The following is a 24,852-nucleotide window of genomic DNA, read 5'->3' as shown; positions in this document are numbered from 1 at the left end:
GGACGGGATAAGGTAAGGCTTCGGGTAAGGGTTAGTGTTAGTTTTAGCGTTAGGTTTTGGGAAGGGGACGGTTTAGGGTACAGGTTAGGGTACGACAACGGTGTAGGGTGAGCGTATGTGTTAGGGTACGGGTTAGTGTTAGCGTACGGGTTAGGATTAGGGGACGGGTTAGGGTAAGGCTTCGGGTAAGGGTTAGGGTTAGGGTTAGGGTTAGTGGACGGAGACGGTTTAGGGTACAGGTTAGGGTACGACAAAGTTTTATGGTGAGCGTACGTTTTAGGATACGGGTTAGTGTTAGCGTACGGGTTAGGATTACGGGACGGGTTAGGGTAAGTCTTCGGGTAAGGGTTAGGGTTAGGGTTAGGGTTAGGGTTAGGGTTAGGGTACGGGGATGGGGACGGGGACGGGGAAGGTTTAGTATTCAGGTTAGGGTACGACAACGGTTTAGGGTGAGCGTACGTGTTAGGGTATGGGGTACTGTTTGCGTACGGGTTAGAATTAGGGGACGGATTAGGGCAAGGCTTCGGGTAAGGGTTAGGGTTAGGTTTAGGGTTAGGGTTAGGGGACAGGGACGGTTTAGGGTACAGCTTAGGGTACGACAACGGTTTAGGGTGAGTGTACGTGTTAGTGTACGGGTTAGTGTTAGCGTACGGGTTAGGATTAGGGGACGGGTTAGGGTAAGGCTTCGGGTAAGGGTTAGGGTTAGGGTTAGGGTTAGGGGACGGGGACAGTGTAGGGTACAGGTTAGGGTACGACAATGGTTTAGGGTGAGAGTACGAGTTAGGGTACGGTTTAGGGTTAGCGTACGGGTTAGTATTAGTGCACGGTTTAGGGTAAGGCTTTGGGGAGGGTTTAGGTTTAGGGTTAGGGTTAGGATTAGGGTTCGGGGACGGGGACGCTTTAGGGTACAGGTTAGGGTACGACAACGGTTTAGGGTGAGCGTACGTGTTACGGTACGGGTTAGTGTTAGTGTAGGGTTTAGGATTACGGGACAGGTTAGGGTAAGGCTTCGGGTAAGGGTTAGGGTTAGTGTTAGGGTTAGGGTTAGGGTTAGGGTTAGGGGACGGTTTAGGGTACAGGTTAGGGTACGACAACGGTTTAGGGTGAGCGTACGTGTTAGGGTACGGGTTAGTGTTAGCGTACGGGTTAGGATTACGGGACGGGTTAGGGTAAGGCATCGGGTAAGGGTTAGGGTTAGGGTTAGGGTAAGGGGACGGGGACGGTTTAGGATACAGGTTAGGGTAAAACGGTTTAGGGTGAGCATACGTGTTAGGGTACATATTAGTGTTAGCGTAAGGGTTAGGAGTAGGGGACGGGTTAGGGTAAGGCTTCGGGTAAGGGTAAGGGTTAGGGTTAGCATTACCGTTACGATTATGGGACGGGGACGGTTTAAGGTACAGGTTAGGGTACGACAACGGTTTAGGGTGAGCGTACGTTTTAGGGTACGGGTTAGTGTTAGCGTACGGGTAAGGATTAGGGGACGGGTTAGGGCAAGGCTTCGGGTAAGGGTTAGGGTTAGGTTTAGAGTTAGGGTTATTGTTAGGGGACGGGGACGGTTTAGGGTACAGGTTAGGGTATGACAACGTTTTAGGGTGAGCGTACGTGTTAGGGTACATGTTAGTGTTATCGTACGGGTTAGGATTAGGGGACGGGTTAGGGCAAGGCTTCAGGTAAGGGTTAGGGTTAGGGTTAGGGGACGGGGACGGGGACGGGGACGGTTTAGGGTACAGGTTAGGGTACGACAACGGTTTAGGGTGACCGTATGTGTTAGGGTACATGTTAGTGTTAGTGTATGGGGTAGGATTAGGGGATGGGTTAGGGCAAGGCTTCGGGTAAGGGTTAGGGTTAGGGTTAGGGTTAGGGTTAGGGGACGGGGACGGGGACGGGGATGGTTTAGTATTCACGTTAGGGTACGACAACGGTTTAGGGTGAGCGTACGTGCTAGGGTATGGGTTACTGTTTGCGTACGGGTTAGGATTAGGGGACGGGTTAGGGCAAGGCTTCGGGTAAGGGTTAGGGTTAGGGTTAGGGTTATTGTTAGGGGACGGGGACGGTTTATGGTACAGGTTAGGGTATGACAACGGTTTAGGTTGAGCGTACGTGTTAGGGTACGGGTTAGTGTTAGCGTACGGGTTAGGATTAGGTGACGGGTTAGGGTAAGGCTTCGGGTAGGGGTTAGGTTTAGGGTTAGGGTTAGGGGACGGGGACGGTTTAGGGTACAGGTTAGGGAACGACAACGGTTTAGGGTGAGTGTACGTGTTAGGGTACCGGTTAGTGTCAGCGTACGGGTAAGTATTAGGGGACGGGTTAGGGTAAGGCTTCCGGTAAGGGTTAGGGTTAGGGGACGGGGACAGTTTAGGGTACAGCTAAGGGGACGACAACGGTTTAGGGTGAGAGTACGAGTTAGGGAACGGGTTAGTGTTAGCGTACGGGGTAGGTTTAGTGGACGGTTTAGGGTAAGGCTTCGGGTAAGGGTTACGGTTAGGGTTAGGGTTAGGTTTCGGGGACGGGGACGCTTTAGGGTACAGGTTAGGGTACGACAACGGTTTAGGGTGAGCGTACGTGTTAGGGTATGGGTTAGTGTTAGCGTACGGGTTAGGATTACAGGACAGGTTAGGGTAAGGCTTCGGGTAAGGGTTAGGGTTAGGGTTAGGGTTAGGGTTAGGGTTAGGGTTAGGGGACGGGGACGGGGACGGTTTAGGGTACAGGTTAGTGTACGACAACGGTGTAGGGTGAGCGTACGTGTTAGGGTACGGATTAGTGTTAGCGTACGGGTAAGGATTAGGGGATGGGTTAGGGTAAGGCTATGGGTAAGGGTTAGGGTTAGGGTTAGCTTTAGGGTTAGGGTTAGGGGACGGGGCCGGTTTAGGGTACAGGTTAGGGTGCGACAACGATTTAGGGTGAGCGTACGTGTTAGGGTACGGGTTAGTGTTAGCGTACGGGTTAGGATTAGGGGACAGGTTAGGGTAACACTTCGGGTAAGGGTTGGTGTTAGGGTTAGGGTTAGGGTTAGTGTTTGGGGACGGGGACGGTTTAGGGTACAGGTTAAGGTATGACAACGGTTTACGGTGAGTGTATGTGTTAGGGTACGGGTTACTGTTAGCGTACGGGTTAGGATTAGGGGAGGGGTTAGGGTAAGGCTTCGCGAAGGGTTATGCTTAGGGTTAGTGTTAGCGTTTGGGTTAGGGGATGGGGACGGTTTAGCGTACAGGTTAGGGTAAGACAACAGTTTAGGGTGAGCGTACGTGTTAGGTTATGGGTTAGTGTCAGCGTATGGGTTAGGATTAGGGGACGGGTTAGTGTAAGGCTTCGGGCAAGGGTTAGGGTTAGGGTTAGGGTTAGCGTTAGGGTTAGGGGATGGGGACGTTTTAGGGTACAGGTTAGAGTACGACATCGGTTTTGGGTGAGCTTACGTGTTAGGGTACGGGTTAGTGTTAGCGTACGGGTTAGGATTTGGTGACGGGTTAGGGTAAGGCTTCGGGTAGGGGTGAGGGTTAGGGTTAGGGTTAGGGTTAGGGGACGGGAATGGTTTAGGGTACATGTTAGGGTACGACAACGGTGTAGGGTGAGCATACGTGTTAGAGTACGGGTTACTGTTAGCGTAGGGGTAAGGATTAGAGGACGGGATAAGGTAAGGCTTCGGGTAAGGGTTAGTGTTAGTGTTAGGGTTAGGATTAGGGGACGGGGACGGTTAGGGTACAGGTTAGGGTACGACAACGGTTTAGGGTGAGCGTACGTGTTAGGGTACAGGTTAGTGTTAGCGTACGGGTTAGGATTAGGTGACGGGTTAGGGTAAGGCTTCGGGTAAGGGTTAGGGTTAGGGTTAGGGTTAGGGTTAGGGGACGGGGACGGTTTAGGGTACAGGTTAGGGTACGACAGCGGTTTAGGGTGAGCGTACGTGTTAGGGTACGGGTTAGTGTTAGCGTACAGGTTAGGATTAGGGGACTGGTTAGGGTAAGGCTTTGGGTAAGGATTAGGGATAGTGTTAGGGTTAGGGTTAGGGGACGGGGACGGTTTAGGGTACAGGTCAGGGTACGACAACGGTTTAGGGTTAGCGTACGTGTTAGGGTACGGGTTAGTGTTAGCGTACAGGTTAGGATTAGGGGACTGGTTAGGGTAAGGCTTTGGGTAAGGATTAGGGATAGTGTTAGGGTTAGGGTTAGGGGACGGGGACGGTTTAGGGTACAGGTCAGGGTACGACAACGGTTTAGGGTTAGCGTACGTGTTAGGGTACGGGTTAGTGTTAGCATACAGGTTAGGATTAGAGGATGGGTTAGGGTAAGGCTTCGGGTAAGGGTTATGGTTAAGGTTAGTGTTAAGGGACGGGGACGGTTTAGGGTACAGGTTAGGGTACGACAACGGTTTCGGTTGAGCGTACGTGTTAGGGTACGGGTTAGTGTTAGCGTACGGGTTAGGATTAGGGGACGGGTTAGGGTAAGGCTTCGGGTAAGGGTTAGGGTTAGGGTTAGGTTTAGCGTTAGTGTTAGGGGATGGAGACGGTTTAAGGTACAGGTTAGGGTACGACAACGGTTTAGGGTGAGCGTACGAGTTAGGGTACGGGTTAGTGTTAGCGTACGGGTTAGAATTAGGAGACGGGTTAGGGTAAGGCTTCGGGTAAGGGTTAGGAGTAGGGTTAGGGGACAGGTACGGTTTAGGGTACAGGTTAGGGTACAACAACGGTTTAGGGTGAGCGTACGTGTTAGGGTACATGTTAGTGTTAGCGTAAGGGTTAGGAGCAGTGGACAGGTTAGGGTAAGGCTTCGGGTAAGGGTAAGGGTTAGGGTTAGGTTTACCATTACGGTTAGGGGACGGGGACGGTTTAGGGTACAGGTTAGGGCACGACAACGGTTTAGGCTGAGCGTACGTGTTAGGGTACGGTTTAGTGTTAGCGTACGGGTTAGGATTAGAGGACGGGTTAGAGTAATGCTTCGGGTAAGGGTTAGGGTTAGGGTTAGCATTAGCGTTAGAGTTAGGGGACGGGGACGGTTTGGGGTACAGGTTAGGGTACGACAAAGGTTTAGGATGAGCGTAGGTATTAGGGTACGTGTTAGTGTTAGCGTACGGGTTAGGATTAGGGGACGGGTTAGGGTAAGGCTTCGGGTAAGGGTTAGGGTTAGGGGATGGGGACGGGGACGGGTACGGTTTAGTATTCAGGTTAGGGTACGACAACGGTTTAGGGTGAGCGTACGTGTTAGGGTATGGGTTAGTGTTAGCGTACGGGTTAGGATTAGGGGACGGCTTAGGGCAAGGCTTCGGGTAAGGGTTAGGGTTAGGGTTAGGGTTAGGCTTAGGGGACGGTTTAGGGTACAGGTTAGGGTACCACAAGGGTTTAGGGTGAGTGTACGTGTTAGGGTATGGGTTAGTGTTAGCGTACGGGTTAGGATTAGGGGACGGGTTAGGGTAAGGCTTCAGGTAAGGTTTAGGGTTAGGGGACGGGGACAGTTTAGGGTACAGGTTAGGGTACGACAACGGTTTAGGGTGAGAGTACAAGTTAGGGTACAGGTTAGGGTTAGCGTACGGGTTAGGATTAGTGGACGGTTTAGGGTAAGGCTTCAGGTAAGGTTTAGGGTTAGGGTTAGGGTTAGGGTTAGGGTTCGGGGACGGGGACGCTTTAGGGTACAGGTTAGAGTACGACAACGGTTTAGGGTGAGCGTACGTGTTAGGGTACGGGTTAGTGTTAGCGTACGGGTTAGGATTAGGGGATGGGTTAGGGTAAGGCTATGGGTAAGGGTTAGGGTTAGGGTTAGGGTTAGGGGACGGGGACGGTTTAGGGTACAGGTTAGGGTATGACAACGGTTTAGGGTGAGCGTACGTGTTAGGGTACGGGTTAGTGTTAGCGTACGGGTTAGGATTAGGGAACAAGTTAGGGTAAGACTTCGGGTAAGGGTTAGGGTTAGGGTTAGGGTTAGGGTTAGGGTTAGGGGACGGGGATGATTTAGGATACGGTTTAGGGTACGACAACGGTTTAGAGTGAGCGTACGTGTTAGGGTATTTGTTAGGGTTAGCATATGGTTTAGGATTAGGGGACGGGTTAGGTTAAGGCTTCGGGTAAGTGTTAGGGTTAGGGTTAGGGTTAGGGTTAGGGGACGGGGACGGGGACGGGGACGGTTTAGTATTCAGCTTAGCGTACGACAACGGTTTAGGGTGAGCGTACGTGTTAGAGTACGGGTTAGTGTTAGCGTACGGGTGAGGATTAGGGGACGGGTTAGGGTAAGGCTTCGGGTAACGGTTAGACTTAGGGTTAGGGTTAGGGTTAGTGGACGGGGACGGTTTAGGGTACAGGTTAGGATACGACAACGGTTTAGGGTGAGCGTACGTGTTAGGGTACGGGTTAGTGTTAGCGTACGGTTTAGGATTAGGGGACGGGTTAGGGTAAGGCTTCGGGTAGGGGTTATGGTTAGGTTTAAGGTTAGGGTTAGGGGACGGGGACAGTTTAGGGTACAGGTTAGGGTAGGACAACGGTTTAGGGTGAGCGTACGTGTTAGGGTACGGGTTAGTGTTAGCGTACGGGTTAGAATTAGGTGACGGGTTAGGGTAAGGCTTCGCTTAAGGATTAGTGTTAGGGTTAGGGTTAGGGTTAGGGATAGGGGACGGGGACGGTTTAGGGTACAGTTTAGGGTACGACAACGGTTTAGGGTGAGTGTACGTGTTAGGGTATGGGTTAGGGTTAGCGTACAGGTTAGGATTACTGGACGGTTTAGGGTAAGGCTTCGGGTAAGGGTTAGGGTTAGGGTTAGGGTTAGGGTTAGGGTTAGGGTAAGGGGAAGGGGACGGTTTAGGGTACAGGTTAGGGTACGACAACGGTTTCGGGTGAGCGTACGTGTTAGGGTACGGGTTAGTGTTAGAGTACGGGTTAGGATTAGGGGACGGGTTTGGGTAAGGCTTCGGGTAAGGGTTAGGGTTAGGGTTACGGGACGGGGACGGTTTAGGGTACAGGTTAGGGTACGACAACGGTGTAGGGTGAGCATACGTGTTAGGGTATGGGTTAGTGTTAGCGCACGGGTAAGGATTAGAGGACGGGATAAGGTAAGGCTTCGGGTAAGGGTTAGTGTTAGTTTTAGCGTTAGGTTTTGGGAAGGGGACGGTTTAGGGTACAGGTTAGGGTACGACAACGGTGTAGGGTGAGCGTATGTGTTAGGGTACGGGTTAGTGTTAGCGTACGGGTTAGGATTAGGGGACGGGTTAGGGTAAGGCTTCGGGTAAGGGTTAGGGTTAGGGTTAGGGTTAGTGGACGGAGACGGTTTAGGGTACAGGTTAGGGTACGACAAAGTTTTATGGTGAGCGTACGTTTTAGGATACGGGTTAGTGTTAGCGTACGGGTTAGGATTACGGGACGGGTTAGGGTAAGTCTTCGGGTAAGGGTTAGGGTTAGGGTTAGGGTTAGGGTTAGGGTTAGGGTACGGGGATGGGGACGGGGACGGGGAAGGTTTAGTATTCAGGTTAGGGTACGACAACGGTTTAGGGTGAGCGTACGTGTTAGGGTATGGGGTACTGTTTGCGTACGGGTTAGAATTAGGGGACGGATTAGGGCAAGGCTTCGGGTAAGGGTTAGGGTTAGGTTTAGGGTTAGGGTTAGGGGACAGGGACGGTTTAGGGTACAGCTTAGGGTACGACAACGGTTTAGGGTGAGTGTACGTGTTAGTGTACGGGTTAGTGTTAGCGTACGGGTTAGGATTAGGGGACGGGTTAGGGTAAGGCTTCGGGTAAGGGTTAGGGTTAGGGTTAGGGTTAGGGGACGGGGACAGTGTAGGGTACAGGTTAGGGTACGACAATGGTTTAGGGTGAGAGTACGAGTTAGGGTACGGTTTAGGGTTAGCGTACGGGTTAGTATTAGTGCACGGTTTAGGGTAAGGCTTTGGGGAGGGTTTAGGTTTAGGGTTAGGGTTAGGATTAGGGTTCGGGGACGGGGACGCTTTAGGGTACAGGTTAGGGTACGACAACGGTTTAGGGTGAGCGTACGTGTTACGGTACGGGTTAGTGTTAGTGTAGGGTTTAGGATTACGGGACAGGTTAGGGTAAGGCTTCGGGTAAGGGTTAGGGTTAGTGTTAGGGTTAGGGTTAGGGTTAGGGTTAGGGGACGGTTTAGGGTACAGGTTAGGGTACGACAACGGTTTAGGGTGAGCGTACGTGTTAGGGTACGGGTTAGTGTTAGCGTACGGGTTAGGATTACGGGACGGGTTAGGGTAAGGCATCGGGTAAGGGTTAGGGTTAGGGTTAGGGTAAGGGGACGGGGACGGTTTAGGATACAGGTTAGGGTAAAACGGTTTAGGGTGAGCATACGTGTTAGGGTACATATTAGTGTTAGCGTAAGGGTTAGGAGTAGGGGACGGGTTAGGGTAAGGCTTCGGGTAAGGGTAAGGGTTAGGGTTAGCATTACCGTTACGATTATGGGACGGGGACGGTTTAAGGTACAGGTTAGGGTACGACAACGGTTTAGGGTGAGCGTACGTTTTAGGGTACGGGTTAGTGTTAGCGTACGGGTAAGGATTAGGGGACGGGTTAGGGCAAGGCTTCGGGTAAGGGTTAGGGTTAGGTTTAGAGTTAGGGTTATTGTTAGGGGACGGGGACGGTTTAGGGTACAGGTTAGGGTATGACAACGTTTTAGGGTGAGCGTACGTGTTAGGGTACATGTTAGTGTTATCGTACGGGTTAGGATTAGGGGACGGGTTAGGGCAAGGCTTCAGGTAAGGGTTAGGGTTAGGGGACGGGGACGGGGACGGGAACGGTTTAGGGTACAGGTTAGGGTACGACAACGGTTTAGGGTGACCGTATGTGTTAGGGTACATGTTAGTGTTAGTGTATGGGGTAGGATTAGGGGATGGGTTAGGGCAAGGCTTCGGGTAAGGGTTAGGGTTAGGGTTAGGGTTAGGGGACGGGGACGGGGACGGGGACGGGGATGGTTTAGTATTCACGTTAGGGTACGACAACGGTTTAGGGTGAGCGTACGTGCTAGGGTATGGGTTACTGTTTGCGTACGGGTTAGGATTAGGGGACGGGTTAGGGCAAGGCTTCGGGTAAGGGTTAGGGTTAGCGTTAGGGTTATTGTTAGGGGACGGGGACGGTTTATGGTACAGGTTAGGGTATGACAACGGTTTAGGTTGAGCGTATGTGTTAGGGTACGGGTTAGTGTTAGCGTACGGGTTAGGATTAGGTGACGGGTTAGGGTAAGGCTTCGGGTAGGGGTTAGGTTTAGGGTTAGGGTTAGGGGACGGGGACGGTTTAGGGTACAGGTTAGGGAACGACAACGGTTTAGGGTGAGTGTACGTGTTAGGGTACCGGTTAGTGTCAGCGTACGGGTAAGTATTAGGGGACGGGTTAGGGTAAGGCTTCCGGTAAGGGTTAGGGTTAGGGGACGGGGACAGTTTAGGGTACAGCTAAGGGGACGATAACGGTTTAGGGTGAGAGTACGAGTTAGGGAACGGGTTAGTGTTAGCGTACGGGGTAGGTTTAGTGGACGGTTTAGGGTAAGGCTTCGGGTAAGGGTTAGGGTTAGGGTTAGGGTTAGGTTTCGGGGACGGGGACGCTTTAGGGTACAGGTTAGGGTACGACAACGGTTTAGGGTGAGCGTACGTGTTAGGGTATGGGTTAGTGTTAGCGTACGGGTTAGGATTACAGGACAGGTTAGGGTAAGGCTTCGGGTAAGGGTTAGGGTTAGGGTTAGGGTTAGGGTTAGGGTTAGGGTTAGGGGACGGGGACGGGGACGGTTTAGGGTACAGGTTAGTGTACGACAACGGTGTAGGGTGAGCGTACGTGTTAGGGTACGGATTAGTGTTAGCGTACGGGTAAGGATTAGGGGATGGGTTAGGGTAAGGCTATGGGTAAGGGTTAGGGTTAGGGTTAGCTTTAGGGTTAGGGTTAGGGGACGGGGCCGGTTTAGGGTACAGGTTAGGGTGCGACAACGATTTAGGGTGAGCGTACGTGTTAGGGTACGGGTTAGTGTTAGCGTACGGGTTAGGATTAGGGGACAGGTTAGGGTAACACTTCGGGTAAGGGTTGGTGTTAGGGTTAGGGTTAGGGTTAGTGTTTGGGTACGGGGACGGTTTAGGGTACAGGTTAAGGTATGACAACGGTTTACGGTGAGTGTATGTGTTAGGGTACGGGTTACTGTTAGCGTACGGGTTAGGATTAGGGGAGGGGTTAGGGTAAGGCTTCGCGAAGGGTTATGCTTAGGGTTAGTGTTAGCGTTTGGGTTAGGGGATGGGGACGGTTTAGCGTACAGGTTAGGGTAAGACAACAGTTTAGGGTGAGCGTACGTGTTAGGTTATGGGTTAGTGTCAGCGTATGGGTTAGGATTAGGGGACGGGTTAGTGTAAGGCTTCGGGCAAGGGTTAGGGTTAGGGTTAGGGTTAGCGTTAGGGTTAGGGGATGGGGACGTTTTAGGGTACAGGTTAGAGTACGACATCGGTTTTGGGTGAGCTTACGTGTTAGGGTACGGGTTAGTGTTAGCGTACGGGTTAGGATTTGGTGACGGGTTAGGGTAAGGCTTCGGGTAGGGGTGAGGGTTAGGGTTAGGGTTAGGGTTAGGGGACGGGAATGGTTTAGGGTACATGTTAGGGTACGACAACGGTGTAGGGTGAGCATACGTGTTAGAGTACGGGTTACTGTTAGCGTAGGGGTAAGGATTAGAGGACGGGATAAGGTAAGGCTTCGGGTAAGGGTTAGTGTTAGTGTTAGGGTTAGGATTAGGGGACGGGGACGGTTAGGGTACAGGTTAGGGTACGACAACGGTTTAGGGTGAGCGTACGTGTTAGGGTACAGGTTAGTGTTAGCGTACGGGTTAGGATTAGGTGACGGGTTAGGGTAAGGCTTCGGGTAAGGGTTAGGGTTAGGGTTAGGGTTAGGGTTAGGGTTAGGGGACGGGGACGGTTTAGGGTACAGGTTAGGGTACGACAGCGGTTTAGGGTGAGCGTACGTGTTAGGGTACGGGTTAGTGTTAGCGTACAGGTTAGGATTAGGGGACTGGTTAGGGTAAGGCTTTGGGTAAGGATTAGGGATAGTGTTAGAGTTAGGGTTAGGGGACGGGGACGGTTTAGGGTACAGGTCAGGGTACGACAACGGTTTAGGGTTAGCGTACGTGTTAGGGTACGGGTTAGTGTTAGCATACAGGTTAGGATTAGAGGATGGGTTAGGGTAAGGCTTCGGGTAAGGGTTATGGTTAAGGTTAGTGTTAAGGGACGGGGACGGTTTAGGGTACAGGTTAGGGTACGACAACGGTTTCGGTTGAGCGTACGTGTTAGGGTACGGGTTAGTGTTAGCGTACGGGTTAGGATTAGGGGACGGGTTAGGGTAAGGCTTCGGGTAAGGGTTAGGGTTAGGGTTAGGTTTAGCGTTAGTGTTAGGGGATGGAGACGGTTTAAGGTACAGGTTAGGGTACGACAACGGTTTAGGGTGAGCGTACGAGTTAGGGTACGGGTTAGTGTTAGCGTACGGGTTAGAATTAGGAGACGGGTTAGGGTAAGGCTTCGGGTAAGGGTTAGGAGTAGGGTTAGGGGACAGGTACGGTTTAGGGTACAGGTTAGGGTACAGCAACGGTTTAGGGTGAGCGTACGTGTTAGGGTACATGTTAGTGTTAGCGTAAGGGTTAGGAGCAGGGGACAGGTTAGGGTAAGGCTTCGGGTAAGGGTAAGGGTTAGGGTTAGGTTTACCATTACGGTTAGGGGACGGGGACGGTTTAGGGTACAGGTTAGGGCACGACAACGGTTTAGGCTGAGCGTACGTGTTAGGGTACGGTTTAGTGTTAGCGTACGGGTTAGGATTAGAGGACGGGTTAGAGTAATGCTTCGGGTAAGGGTTAGGGTTAGGGTTAGCATTAGCGTTAGAGTTAGGGGACGGGGACGGTTTGGGGTACAGTTTAGGGTACGACAAAGGTTTAGGATGAGCGTAGGTATTAGGGTACGTGTTAGTGTTAGCGTACGGGTTAGGATTAGGGGACGGGTTAGGGTAAGGCTTCGGGTAAGGGTTAGGGTTAGGGGACGGGGACGGGGACGGGGACGGGTACGGTTTAGTATTCAGGTTAGGGTACGACAACGGTTTAGGGTGAGCGTACGTGTTAGGGTATGGGTTAGTGTTAGCGTACGGGTTAGGATTAGGGGACGGCTTAGGGCAAGGCTTCGGGTAAGGATTAGGGTTAGGGTTAGGGTTAGGCTTAGGGGACGGTTTAGGGTACAGGTTAGGGTACCACAAGGGTTTAGGGTGAGTGTACGTGTTAGGGTATGGGTTAGTGTTAGCGTACGGGTTAGGATTAGGGGACGGGTTAGGGTAAGGCTTCAGGTAAGGTTTAGGGTTAGGGGACGGGGACAGTTTAGGGTACAGGTTAGGGTACGACAACGGTTTAGGGTGAGAGTACAAGTTAGGGTACGGGTTAGGGTTAGCGTACGGGTTAGGATTAGTGGACGGTTTAGGGTAAGGCTTCAGGTAAGGTTTAGGGTTAGGGTTAGGGTTAGGGTTAGGGTTCGGGTACGGGGACGCTTTAGGGTACAGGTTAGAGTACGACAACGGTTTAGGGTGAGCGTACGTGTTAGGGTACGGGTTAGTGTTAGCGTACGGGTTAGGATTAGGGGATGGGTTAGGGTAAGGCTATGGGTAAGGGTTAGGGTTAGGGTTAGGGTTAGGGGACGGGGACGGTTTAGCGTACAGGTTAGGGTAAGACAACAGTTTAGGGTGAGCGTACGTGTTAGGTTATGGGTTAGTGTCAGCGTATGGGTTAGGATTAGGGGACGGGTTAGTGTAAGGCTTCGGGCAAGGGTTAGGGTTAGGGTTAGGGTTAGCGTTAGGGTTAGGGGATGGGGACGTTTTAGGGTACAGGTTAGAGTACGACATCGGTTTTGGGTGAGCTTACGTGTTAGGGTACGGGTTAGTGTTAGCGTACGGGTTAGGATTTGGTGACGGGTTAGGGTAAGGCTTCGGGTAGGTGTGAGGGTTAGGGTTAGGGTTAGGGTTAGGGGACGGGAATGGTTTAGGGTACATGTTAGGGTACGACAACGGTGTAGGGTGAGCATACGTGTTAGAGTACGGGTTAGTGTTAGCGTAGGGGTAAGGATTAGAGGACGGGATAAGGTAAGGCTTCGGGTAAGGGTTAGTGTTAGTGTTAGGGTTAGGATTAGGGGACGGGGACGGTTAGGGTACAGGTTAGGGTACGACAACGGTTTAGGGTGAGCGTACGTGTTAGGGTACAGGTTAGTGTTAGCGTACGGGTTAGGATTAGGTGACGGGTTAGGGTAAGGCTTCGGGTAAGGGTTAGGGTTAGGGTTAGGGTTAGGGTTAGGGTTAGGGGACGGGGACGGTTTAGGGTACAGGTTAGGGTACGACAGCGGTTTAGGGTGAGCGTACGTGTTAGGGTACGGGTTAGTGTTAGCGTACAGGTTAGGATTAGGGGACTGGTTAGGGTAAGGCTTTGGGTAAGGATTAGGGATAGTGTTAGGGTTAGGGTTAGGGGACGGGGATGGTTTAGGGTACAGGTCAGGGTACGACAACGGTTTAGGGTTAGCGTACGTGTTAGGGTACGGGTTAGTGTTAGCGTACAGGTTAGGATTAGGGGACTGGTTAGGGTAAGGCTTTGGGTAAGGATTAGGGATAGTGTTAGGGTTAGGGTTAGGGGACGGGGACGGTTTAGGGTACAGGTCAGGGTACGACAACGGTTTAGGGTTAGCGTACGTGTTAGGGTACGGGTTAGTGTTAGCATACAGGTTAGGATTAGAGGATGGGTTAGGGTAAGGCTTCGGGTAAGGGTTATGGTTAAGGTTAGTGTTAAGGGACGGGGACGGTTTAGGGTACAGGTTAGGGTACGACAACGGTTTCGGTTGAGCGTACGTGTTAGGGTACGGGTTAGTGTTAGCGTACGGGTTAGGATTAGGGGACGGGTTAGGGTAAGGCTTCGGGTAAGGGTTAGGGTTAGGGTTAGGTTTAGCGTTAGTGTTAGGGGATGGAGACGGTTTAAGGTACAGGTTAGGGTACGACAACGGTTTAGGGTGAGCGTACGAGTTAGGGTACGGGTTAGTGTTAGCGTACGGGTTAGAATTAGGAGACGGGTTAGGGTAAGGCTTCGGGTAAGGGTTAGGAGTAGGGTTAGGGGACAGGTACGGTTTAGGGTACAGGTTAGGGTACAGCAACGGTTTAGGGTGAGCGTACGTGTTAGGGTACATGTTAGTGTTAGCGTAAGGGTTAGGAGCAGGGGACAGGTTAGGGTAAGGCTTCGGGTAAGGGTAAGGGTTAGGGTTAGGTTTACCATTACGGTTAGGGGACGGGGACGGTTTAGGGTACAGGTTAGGGCACGACAACGGTTTAGGCTGAGCGTACGTGTTAGGGTACGGTTTAGTGTTAGCGTACGGGTTAGGATTAGAGGACGGGTTAGAGTAATGCTTCGGGTAAGGGTTAGGGTTAGGGTTAGCATTAGCGTTAGAGTTAGGGGACGGGGACGGTTTGGGGTACAGGTTAGGGTACGACAAAGGTTTAGGATGAGCGTAGGTATTAGGGTACGTGTTAGTGTTAGCGTACGGGTTAGGATTAGGGGACGGGTTAGGGTAAGGCTTCGGGTAAGGGTTAGGGTTAGGGGACGGGGACGGGGACGGGGACGGGTACGGTTTAGTATTCAGGTTAGGGTACGACAACGGTTTAGGGTGAGCGTACGTGTTAGGGTATGGGTTAGTGTTAGCGTACGGGTTAGGATTAGGGGACGGCTTAGGGCAAGGCTTCAGGTAAGGTTTAGGGTTAGGGGACGGGGACAGTTTAGGGTACAGGTTAGGGTACGACAACGGTTTAGGGTGAGAGTACAAGTTAGGGTACGGGTTAGGGTTAGCGTACGGGTTAGGATTAGTGGACGGTTTAGGGTAAGGCTTCAGGTAAGGTTTAGGGTTAGGGTTAGGGTTAGGGTTAGGGTTCGGGGACGGGGACGCTTTAGGGTACAGGTTAGAGTACGACAACGGTTTAGGGTGAGCGTACGTGTTAGGGTACGGGTTAGTGTTAGCGTACGGGTTAGGATTAGGGGATGGGTTAGGGTAAGGCTATGGGTAAGGGTTAGGGTTAGGGTTAGGGTTAGGGGACGGGGACGGTTTAGGGTACAGGTTAGGGTATGACAACGGTTTAGGGTGAGCGTACGTGTTAGGGTAGGGGTTAGTGTTAGCGTACGGGTTAGGATTAGGGAACAAGTTAGGGTAAGACTTCGGGTAAGGGTTAGGGTTAGGGTTAGGGTTTTGGTTAGGGTTAGTGTTAGGGGACGGGGACGGTTTAGTGTACAGGTTAGGGTATGACAACGTTTTAGGGTGAGCGTACGTTTTAGGGTATGCGTTAGTGTTAGCGTACGGGTTAGGATTAGGTGACGGGTTAGGGTAAGGCTTCGGGTAGGGGTTAGGGTTAGGGTTAGGGTTAGGTTTAGGGGACGGGGACGGTTTAGGGTACAGGTTAGGGTATGACAAGGTTTTAGGGTGAGCGTACGTGTTAGGGTACGGGTTACTGTTAGCGTACAGGTTAGGATTAGGGGATGGGTTAGGGTAAGGCTTCGGGTAAGGATTAGTGTTAGGGTTAGTGTTAGGGATAGGTGACGGGGACGGTTTAGGGTACAGGTTAGGGTACGACAACGGTTTAAAGTGAGTGTACGTATTAGGGTACAGGTTAGTGTTAGCGTACGGGTTAGGATTAGGGGACGGGTTAGGTTAAGGCTTCGGGTAAGTGTTAGGGTTAGGGTAAGGGTTAGGGTTCGGGGACGGGGACGCTTTTGGGTACAGGTTAGGGTACGACAGCTGTTTAGGGTGAGCGCACCTGTTAGGGTACGGGTTAGTGTTAGCGTACGGGTTAGGATTACGGGACAGGTTAGGGTAAGGCTTCGGGTAAGGGTTAGGCTTAGGGTTAGGGTTAGGGTTAGTGGACAGGGACGGTTTAGGGTACAGGTTAGGATAAGACAACGGTTTAGGGTGAGCGTACATGTTAGGGTACGGGTTAGTGTTAGCGTACGGATTAGGATTAGGTGACGGGTTAGGGTAAGGCTTCGCGTAGGGGTTTGGGTTAGGGTTAGGGTTAGGGTTAGAGGACGGGGATGGTTTAGGGTACAGGTTAGGGTACGACAACGGTTTAGGTTGAGCGTGTTTGGGTACGGGTTAGTGTTAGCGTACGGGTTAGAATTAGGGGACGGTTTAGGGTAAGGCTTTCGGTAAGGATTAGAGTTAGGGTTAGGGTTAGGGTTAGCGATAGGGGACGGGGACGATTTAGCGTACTGGTTAGGGTACGACAACGGTTTAGGGTGAGTGTACGTCTTAGGGTACGGGTTAGTGTTAAAGTACGGGTTAGGATTAGGGGAGCTGTTAGGGTAAGGCTTCGGGTAAGGGTTAGGGTTAGGGTTAGGGTTAGGGCACGGGGACGGTTTAGGGTACAGGTTAGGGTACGACAACGATTTAGGGTGAGCGTATGAGTTAGGGTACGGTTTAGGGTTAGCGTACGGGTTAGGATTAGTGGACGGTTTAGGGTAAGGCTTCGGGTAAGTGTTAGGGTTAGGGTTAGGGTTAGGGATAGGGTTCGGGGATGGTTTAGGGTACAGGTTAGGGTACGACAACGGTTTAGGGTTAGCGTACGTGTTAGGGTACGGGTTAGTGTTAGCTTACGGGTTAGGATTACGGGACGGGTTAGGGTAAGGCTTCGGGTAAGGGTTAGGGTTAGGGTTAGGGTTAGGGGACGGGGACGGTTTAGGGTAAAGGTTAGGGTAAAACGGTTTAGGGTGAGAGTACGTGTTAGGGTACATGTTAGTTTTTGCGTAAGTGTTAGGAGTAGGGGATGGGTTAGTGTAAGGCTTCGGGTAAGGGTAAGGGTTAGGGTTAGCGTTACTGTTATGGTTAGGGGACGGGGACGGTTTAAGGTATAGGTTAGGGTACGACAACGGTTTAGGGTGAGCGTACGTGTTAGGGTACAGTTTAGTGTTAGCGTACGGGTTAGGATTAGGGGACGGGTTAGAGTAAGGCTTCGGGTAAGGGTTAGGGTTAGGGTTAGGGTTAGGGTTAGGGGGCGGGGACGGGGAAGGGGACGGGGATGGTTTAGTATTCAGGTTAGAGTACGACAACGATTTAGGGTGAGCGTACCTGCTAGGGTATGGGTTACGGTTTGCGTACGGGTTAGGATTAGGGGACGGGTTAGGGCAAGGCTTCGGGTAAGGGTTAGGGTTAGGGTTAGGGTTATTGTTAGGGGACGGGGAAGGTTTAGGGTACAGGTTAGGGTATGACAATGGTTAAGGGTGAGCGTACGTGTTAGGGTACGGGTTAGTGTTAGTGTACGGGTTAGGATTAGGTGACGGGTTAGGGTAAGGCTTTGGGTAGGGGTTAGGTTTAGGGTTAGGGTTAGGGGACGGGGACGGCTTAGGGTACAGGTTAGGGAACGACAACGTTTTAGGGTGAGTGTACGTGTTAGGGTACGGGTTAGTGTCAGCGTACGGGTTAGGATTAGGGGACGGGTCATGGTAAGGCTTCCGGTAAGGGTTAGGGTTAGGGTTAGCGTTAGGGGACGGGGACAGTTTAGGGTACAGGTTAGGGTACGACAACGGTTTAGGGTGAGAGTACGAGTTAGGGAACGGGTTAGTGTTAGCGTACGGGGTAGGTTTAGTGGACGGTTTAGGGTAAGGCTTCGGGTAAGGGTTAGGGTTAGGGTTAGGGTTAGGGTTCGGGGACGGGGACGCTTTAGGGTACAGGTTAGGGTACGACAACGTTTTAGGTTGAGCGTACGTGTTAGGGTGCGGGTTAGTGTTAGCGTACGGGTTAGGATTAGGGGACGGGTTAGGGTAAGGCTTCGGGCAAGGGTTAGGGTTATGGTTAGGGTTAGAGGACGGGGACGGTTTAATGTACAGATGAGGGTACGACAAGATTTAGGGTGAGCGTACACGTTAGGGTATGGATTAGTGGTAGCGTATGGGTTACGATTAGGGGACGGGTTAGGGTAAGGCTTCAGGTAAGGGTTAGAGTTAGGGTTAAGGTTAGGGTTAGGGGACGGTGACGGGGACAGTTTAGGGTACAGGTTAGGGTATGACAAGGTTTTAGGGTGAGCGTACATGTTAGGGTACGGGTTAGTGTTAGCGTACAGGTTAGGATTAGCGGACGGGTTAGGGTAAGGCTTCGGGTAAGTATTAGTGTTAGGGTTAGTGTTAGGGATAGGTGACGGGGACGGTTTAGGGTACAGGTTAGGGTACGACAACGGTTTAAGGTGAGTGTACGTATTAGGGTACAGGTTAGTGTTAGCGTATGGGTTAGGATTAGGGGACGGGTTAGGTTAAGGCTTCGGGTAAGGGTTAGGCTTAGGGTTAGGGTTAGGGTTAGTGGACGGGAAGGTTTAGGGTACAGATTAGGATAAGACAACGGTTTAGGGAGAGCGTACGTGTTAGGTTACGTGTTAGTGTTAGCGTAAGGGTAAGGAGTAGGGGACGGGTTAGGGTAAGGCTTCGGGTAAGAGTAAGGGTTAGGGTTAGGGTTAGCCTTAGGGTTAGGGGATGGGGACGGTTTAGGGTACAGGTTAGGGTACGACAACGGTTTATGGTGAGCGTACGTGTTAGGGTACGGTTTAGTGTTAGCGTACGGGTTAGGATTAAGGGACGGGTTAGAGTAAGGCTTCGGGTAAGTGTTAGGGTTAGGGTTAGGGTTAGCGTTAGAGTTAGGGGACGGGGATGGTTTAGGGTATAGATTAGGGTACGACAACGGTTTAGGGTGAGCGTACGTGTTAGAGTACGGGTTACTGTTAGCGTACGGGTTAGGAATAGGGGACGGGTTAGGGTAAGGCTTCGGGTAAGGGTTAGGGTTAGGGTTAGGGTTAGCATTAGGGTTAGAGGACGGGGACGGTTTAGGGTACAGATTAGGGTACGACAACGGTTTAGGATGAGCGTACGTGTTAGGGTACGGCTTAGTGTTAGCATACGGGTTAGGATTAGGGGACGGGTAAGGGTAAGGCTTCGGGTAAGGGTTAGGCTTAGGGTTAGGGTTAGGGGACGGGTACGGTTTAGGGTACAGGTTAGGGTACGACAACGGTTTAGGGTGAGCGTACGTGTTAGGGTATGGGTTAGTGTTAGCGTACGGATTAGGATTAGGCGACGGGTTAGGGTAAGGCTTCGGGTAAGGGTTAGGGTTAGGGTTAGGGTTAGGGGACGGGGATGGTTTAGGGTACAGGTTAGGGTACAACGGTTTAGGGTGAGCGTACGTGTTAGGGTATGGGTTAGTGTTAGCGTATGTGTTAGGATTAGGGGACGGGTTAGGGTAAGGCTTCGGGTAAGGTTTAGGGTTAGGGTTAGGGTTAGGGGACGGGGACGGTTTAGGGTATAGGTTAGGGTACAACAACGGTTTAGGGTGAGCATACGTGTTAGGGTACGGGTTAGTTTTAGCGTACGTGTTAGGATTAGGGGACGGGTTAGTGTAAGGCTTCGGGTAAGGGTTAGGGTTAGCGTTAGGGTTCACGTTAGGGTTAGGGGACGGGGACAGTTTAGGGTACAGGTTAGGGTACGACAATGGTTTAGGGTGAGCGTATATATTAGGGTAAGTCTTAGTGTTAGCGTACGGGTTAAGATTAGGGGACAGGTTAGTGTATAGCTTCGGTTAATGGTTAGGGTTAGGGTTAGGGTTAGGGGACGGGGACGGTTTAGGGTACAGGTTAGGGTAAGACAACGGTTTAGGGTGAGCGTACGTGTTAGGGTCCGGTTTAGTGTTAGTGTACGGGTTAGGATTAGGGGACGGTTTAGTGTAAGGCTTCGGGTAAGTGTTAGGGTTTGGCTTAGGTTTAGGGTTAGGGTTAGGGGATGGTTTAGGGTACAGGTTAAGGTATGACAATGGTTTAGGGTGAGCGTACGTGTTAGGGTACGGGTTAGTGTTAGCGTACGGTTTAGGATTAGGGGACGGGTTACGATAAGGCTTCGGGTAAGGTTTAGGGTTAGGGTTAGGGTTAGCATTAGGGTTAGGGGACGGGGACGGTTTAGGGTACAGTTTAGGGTAAGACAACGGTTTAGGGTGAGCGTACATGTTAGGGTATGGTTTAGTGTTAGCGTACGGGTTAGGATTAGGGGACGGTTTAGTGTAAGGCTTCATGTAAGGGTTAGGTTTTGGGTTAGGTTTAGTGTTAGGGTTAGGGGACGGGGACGCTTTAGTGTACAGATTAGGGTACGACAACGGTTTAGGGTGAGCGTACGTGTTAGGGTACGGGTTAGTGTTAGCGTACGGGTTAGGATTACGGGACGGGTTAGGGTAAGGCTTCGGGTAAGAGTTAGGGTTAGGGTTAGGGTTAGGGGACGGGGAGAGTTTAGGGTACAGATTAGGGTACGACAACGTTTTAGGGTGAGCGTACGTGTTAGGGTACAGGTTAGTGTTAGCGTACGGGTTAGGATTAGGTGACGGGTTAGATTAAGGCTTCGGGTAGGGGTTAGGGTTAGGTTTAGGGTTAGGGTTAGGGGACGGGGACGGTTTAGGGTACAGGTTACGGTACGACAACGGTTTAGGGTGAGCGTACGTGTTAGGGTATGGGTTAGTGTTAGCGTACGGGTTAGGATTAGGGGACGGGTTAGGGTAAGCCTTCGGGTAAGAGTTAGGGTTAGGGTTAAGGTTAGGTTAAGGGTTAGGGGACGGGGATGGTTTAGGATTCGGTTTAGGGTACGACAACGGTTTAGAGTGAGCGTACGTGTTAGGGTATTTGTTAGGGTTAGCATATGGTTTAGGATTAGGGGACGGGTTAGGTTAAGGCTTCGGGTAAGTGTTAGGGTTAGGGTTAGGGTTAGGGTTAGGGGACGGGGACGGGGACGGGGACGGTTTAGTATTCAGCTTAGCGTACGACAACGGTTTAGGGTGAGCGTACGTGTTAGAGTACGGGTTAGTGTTAGCGTACGGGTGAGGATTAGGGGACGGGTTAGGGTAAGGCTTCGGGTAAGGGTTAGACTTAGGGTTAGGGTTAGGGTTAGTGGACGGGGACGGTTTAGGGTACAGGTTAGGATACGACAACGGTTTAGGGTGGGCGTACGTGTTAGGGTACGGGTTAGTGTTAGCGTACGGGTTAGGATTAGGGGACGGGTTAGGGTAAGGCTTCGGGTAGGGGTTATGGTTAGGTTTAGGGTTAGGGTTAGGGGACGGGGACAGTTTAGGGTACAGGTTAGGGTAGGACAACGGTTTAGGGTGAGGGTACGTGTTAGGGTACGGGTTAGTGTTAGCGTACGGGTTAGAATTAGGTGACGGGTTAGGGTAAGGCTTCGGGTAAGGATTAGTGTTAGGGTTAGGGTTAGGGTTAGGGATAGGGGACGGGCACGGTTTAGGGTACAGTTTAGGGTACGACAACGGTTTAGGGTGAGTGTACGTGTTAGGGTATGGGTTAGGGTTAGTGTACAGGTTAGGATTACTGGACGGTTTAGGGTAAGGCTTCGGGTAAGGGTTAGGGTTAGTGTTAGGGGACGGGGATGGTTTAGGTTACAGGTTAGGGTACGACAACGGTTTAGGGTGAGCGTACGTTTTAGGGTACGGTTTAGTGTTAGCGTACGGCTTAGCATTACGGGACGGGTTAGGGTAAGGTTTCGGGTAAGGGTTAGGGTTAGGGTTAGGGTTAGGGTTAGGGGACGGGGACGGTTTAGGGTACATGTTAGGGTACGACAACGGTTTAGGGTGAGTGTTCGTGTTAGGATATGGGTTAGTGTTAGCGTACGGCTTAGGATTATGGGATGGGTTAGGGTAAGGCTATGTATAAGGATTAGGTTTAGGGTTAGGGTTAGGGTTAGGGGACGGGGACGGTTTAGGGTACAGGTAAGGGTACGACAACGGTTTAGGGGGAGCGTACGTGTTAGGGTTCGGGTTAGTGTTAGCGTACGTGTTAGGATTAGGGGATGGGTTAGGGTAAGGCTTCGTGTAAGGGTTAGGGTTTGGGTTAGGTTTAGGGTTAGGGTTAGGGGACGGGGACGGTTTAGGGAACAGGTTAGGGTACAACAACGGTTTAGGGTGAGCGTACGTGTTAGGGTACGTGTTAGTGTTAGCGTACGGGTTAGGATTAGGGGACAGGTTAGGGGAAGGCTTCCGTTAAGGGTTAGGGTTATGGTTAGGGTTAGTGTTATGGGACAGGGACAGTTTAGGGTACAGTTTAGGGTATGACAACGGTTTAGGGTGAGCGTACGTGTTAGGGTACGGGTTAGTGTTAGCGTACGGTTTAGGATTAGGGGACGGGTTAGGGTAAGTCTTCGGGTAAGGGTTAGGGTTAGCGTTAGTGTTAGGGTAAGGGGACGGGGACGGTTTAGGGTACAGGTTTGTGTACGACAACGGTTTAGGGTGAGCGTACGTGTTAGGGTACATATTAGTGTTAGCGTAAGTGTTAGGAATAGGGGACGGGTTAAGGTAAGGCTTCGGGTAAGGGTAAGGGTTAGGGTTAGTGTTAGTGTTACGGTTAGGGGACGGGGACGGTTTAGGTTACAGGTTAGGGTACAACAACGGTTTAGGGTGAGCGTACGTGTTAGGGTAGGGTTTAGTGTTAGCGTACGGGTTAGGATTAGGGGACGGGTTAGAGTAAGGGTTCGGGTAAGGGTTAGGGTTAGGGTTAGGGGACGGGGACGGGGAAGGTTTAGTATTCAGGTTCGCATACGACAATGGTTTAGGGTGAGCGTACGTGTTAGGGTACGGGTTAGTGTTAGCGTACGGGTTAGGAATAGGTGACGGGTTAGGTTAAGGCTTCGGGTAGGGGTTAGGGTTAGGGTTAGGGTTAGGGGACGGGGACGGTTTAGGGTACAGGTTAGGGTACGACAACAGTTTAGGGTGAGCGTACGTGTTAGGGTATGGGTTAGTGTTAGCGTACGGGTTAGGATTAGGTGACGGGTTAGGGTAAGCCTTTGGGTAAGTGTTAGGGTTAGGGTTAAGGTTAGGGTTAGGGTTAGGGGACGGGGATGGTTTAGGATATGGTTTAGGGTACGACAACAGTTTAGGGTGAGCGTACGTGTTAGGGCATTGGTTAGGGTTAGCGTATGGTTTAGGATTAGGGGACGGGTTAGGTTAAGGATCGGGTAAGGGTTAGGGTTAGGGTTAGGGTTAGGGGACGGGGACGGTTTAGGGTCCAATTTAGGGTACGACAACGGTTTAGGGAGAGCGTACGTGTTAGGTTACGTGTTAGTGTTAGCGTAAGGGTTAGGAGTAGGGGACGGGTTAGGGTAAGGCTTCGGGTAAGAGTAAGGGTTAGGGTTAGGGTTAGCCTTAGGGTTAGGGGATGGGGACGGTTTAGGGTACAGGTTAGGGTACGAGAACGGTTTATGGTGAGCGTACGTGTTAGGGTACATGTTAGTGTTAGCGTACGGGTTAGGATTTGGGGACGGGTTAGAGTAAGGCTTCGGGTAAGTGTTAGGGTTAGGGTTAGGGTTAGCGTTAGAGTTAGGGGACGGGGATGGTTTAGGGTATAGGTTAGGGTACGACAACGGTTTAGGGTGAGCGTACGTGTTAGAGTACGGGTTAGTGTTAGCGTACGGGTTAGGAATAGGGGACGGGTTAGGGTAAGGCTTCGGGTAAGGGTTAGGGTTAGGGTTAGGGTTAGCGTTAGGGTTAGAGGACGGGGACGGTTTAGGGTACAGATTAGGGTACGACAACGGTTTAGGATGAGCGTACGTGTTAGGGTACGGCTTAGTGTTAGCATACGGGTTAGGATTAGGGGACGGGTTAGGGTAAGGCTTCGGGTAAGAGTTAGGGTTAGGGTTAGGGTTAGTGGACGGAGACGGTTTAGGGTAAAGGTTAGGGTACGACAAAGTTTTATGGTGAGCGTACGTGTTAGGATACGGGTTAGTGTTAGCGTACGGGTTAGGATTACGGGACGGGTTAGGGTAAGGCTTCGGGTAAGGGTTAGGGTTAGGGTTAGGGTTAGGGTTAGGGTTAGGCGATGGGGACGGTTTAGGGTACAGGTTAGGGTACGACAACGGTTTAGGGTGAGCGTACGTTTTAGGGTACAGATTAGTGTTAGCGTACGGGTTAGGATTAGGGGACGGGTTAGGGTAAGACTTTGGGTAAGTGTTAGGGTTAGGGTTAGGGGACGGGGACGGTTTAGTGTACAGGTTAGGGTATGAAAACGGTTCAGGGTGCGCTTACGTGTTAGGTTATGGGTTACTGTTAGCGTACGCGTTAGGATTAGGGGACGGGTAAGGGTAAGGCTTCGGGTAAGGGTTAGGCTTAGGGTTAGGGTTAGGGGACGGGTACGGTTTAGGGTACAGGTTAGGGTACGACAACGGTTTAGGGTGAGCGTACGTGTTAGGGTATGGGTTAGTGTTAGCGTACGGATTAGGATTAGGCGACGGGTTAGGGTAAGGCTTCGGGTAAGGGTTAGGGTTAGGGTTAGGGTTAGGGGACGGGGACGGTTTAGGGTACAGGTTAGGGTACAACGGTTTAGGGTGAGCGTACGTGTTAGGGTACGGGTTAGTGTTAGCGTATGTGTTAGGATTAGGGGACGGGTTAGGGTAAGGCTTCGGGTAAGGGTTAGGGTTAGGGTTAAGGTTAGGGTTAGGGGACGGGGACGGTTTAGGGTATAGGTTAGGGTACAACAACGGTTTAGGGTGAGCATACGTGTTAGGGTACGGGTTAGTTTTAGCGTACGTGTTAGGATTGGGGACGGGTTAGGGTAAGGCTTCGGGTAAGGGTTAGGGTTAGCGTTAGGGTTCACGTTAGGGTTAGCGGACGGGGACAGTTTAGGGTACAGGTTAGGGTACGACAATGGTTTAGGGTGAGCGTATATATTATGGTACGGGTTAGTGTTAGCGTACGGGTTAAGATTAGGGGACAGGTTAGTGTATAGCTTCGGTTAATGGTTAGGGTTAGGGTTAGGGTTAGGGGACGGGGACGGTTTAGGGTACAGTTTAGGGTACGACAACGGTTTAGGGTGAGCGTACGTGTTAGGGTACGGTTTAGTGTTAGC

This window comes from Delphinapterus leucas, chromosome 4 (genome assembly GCF_059928025.1).
Source record: "Delphinapterus leucas isolate spDelLeu-1000000601 "Yukka" chromosome 4, BTC_Dleu_Yukka2, whole genome shotgun sequence".
Lineage (NCBI taxonomy): Eukaryota > Metazoa > Chordata > Mammalia > Artiodactyla > Monodontidae > Delphinapterus > Delphinapterus leucas.
The sequence above is the reverse complement of the archived record's forward strand: the minus strand, read 5'-3'. Positions refer to the sequence as shown.